We start from the raw sequence: 1,976 nt of genomic DNA, 5'->3' as shown, positions 1-1,976 counted from the left end.
TCACCAAACTGTTCTGATTTCTTGAACTTGTCCTTGATTTTGTGCAATGCGTCATTGAACACCTTCTTCTCCTTCCTCACTCTCTTACAATTCTTGCCTCTTTCATCTTATTGCTACAGTATCCTGTCGTATGTAGTGTAATAAACTTGTAGGTATTTTTGTGTGGGCCTATAATGTAATACCTAACAACTCACCGAATGGCAAACAGGACAACGGGGCTGAAGGCACCACCAGCAGAAATGGTAGACGGCCGTATGACAGTAGTGTAGAATGCACCATTTCTGCTGGTGGTGCCTTCAGCCCCGTTGTCCTGTTTGCCATTCGTTGAGTTGTAAGGTATTACATTATAGGCCCACACAAAAATACCTACATTGGTGACCCAGACATGATGGGTGTAGGCACATCAGCTATGATGAAAATCCATCGAAAGGTGCGACGGAGACCAAAATCGAGCGTGAGTGAGCGCTCTCCATAAGTGGCGATAGAAGACTTGTTCACTGCCTGTAGGTGAAATGTAGGCGAAGAATTCGTCTTATCAGCTGCTGAAGGCGGAAGGACGCTGACTTCAACTCCGGTGTCAACTAAAAAGCGTGTGCCATGTTGTCTATCTGTGATGTAAAATAGGCGACCTGTTGTATCACTGCCAGAGGGACTCGTCGCTGCTAATCTCTGGCTGGGCCGTTTCCCTGCTGTTGTGGTGGGTGTGGTTTTGTTTTTCGCCGGGAACAGGGGGAACGGCACTGCTGGGCGTCATCGCCGAACTTCCGGTGGTAGTAACATTCACTACCGGCGTGGCGCTGTTTGGAGTCGGCTCGCTTCCACGTCCGCGGTTGCCGCCTCGGGGACCGCTGGCACCCACACTCGTCGTCTAGACGGGAGGCTATTGCGTACACCTGCGTCGTCAGCATGGCGACCTGTGCTGTGAGGTGCGCTACGGGATCTGCCGCCGGGGGACTGGGAGACGTCGGTTGGAGAGTAGCCGACGGGATGGGGAAAGACTGGGGCATGGACGGCGGTGCTGTCACTGTAGCGACTGATAGTGGCATAGCGACCTCTATGATCTTATCCGTCAGTTCAGCGACCTGCTCGATAGTGACTTCCGTGGATGTGGAGGCCAAGATCTGTTGGACGTTGTTTGGCAGGCGTTGCAGGAACAGCTGCTTCAGGATGCTGTCTTCTAAGGTCGCGTCGCCGAGCAGCTACTTCATACGACGTAGGAGTTGTGATGGTTTGCGGTCGCCCAACTCCTCTGCCGTGAGTAACTGGTGGAGCCGCCACTGCTCCGATACGGTCGTCCTCTTTATGAGCTCGGCCTTCACCTTGTCATACGCGTCGGTGGTGGAAGGGGAGATGATGAATTCTCTCACTTCCTGTGCTATCTCCGGTTGCAGGGAGGAGATCACATAAGCGAAGCGCGTCTGCTGGGTGGTAATGCTCCGGGTGGTAAACTGCGCTTCTACCTGTGCAAACCAGAGGGCGGGATCGTTGGGCCAGAAGGGAGGGAGCTTGAGGCTAACCGCCGTGACCGCTGGCGTGGATGTCGTGGCGGCCGGGGTGGCGTTACCCTCGTCGCCGTCGGCCATTGTAGAAGTGAAGGAAGGAGGATGAGATACGTGAAGTCGGCCCTAAACAATCACGTCGGGGTCACCAATGTAGGTATTTTTGTGTGGGCCTATAATGTAATACCTAACAACTCACCGAATGGCAAACAGGACAACGGGGCTGAAGGCACCACCAGCAGAAATGGTGCATTCTACACTACTGTCATACAGTCGTCTACCATTTCTGCTGGTGGTGCCTTCAGCCCCGTTGTCCTGTTTTCCATTCGGTGAGTTGTTAGGTATTACTTTATGTAAGCTATGTTGTACTGTAAGCTGACTCAGCATTTGTCCGAGGCTCCCTGACTGGCGTCATCAGCTATGGTTTTACACTATAGCCAGAGCTTCCCACGATGATCCCAGACTGGTTGCCATCTT

The 1,976-nt window shown here is 52.9% G+C and overlaps 1 pseudogene; it reads right to left on the bottom strand.

The window, feature by feature from the left end:
- Positions 1–662: 662 nt before the first annotated feature.
- Positions 663–1,583, bottom strand: LOC139732425 (uncharacterized; annotated as a pseudogene).
- Positions 1,584–1,976: the final 393 nt, after the last annotated feature.

Source organism: Diadema antillarum, unplaced genomic scaffold (assembly GCF_040938485.1).
Source record: "Diadema antillarum isolate AM-2024a unplaced genomic scaffold, OU_Dant_1.0 scf00000024, whole genome shotgun sequence".
Lineage (NCBI taxonomy): Eukaryota > Metazoa > Echinodermata > Echinoidea > Diadematoida > Diadematidae > Diadema > Diadema antillarum.
This window is presented reverse-complemented; position numbering and strand designations above follow the sequence as displayed.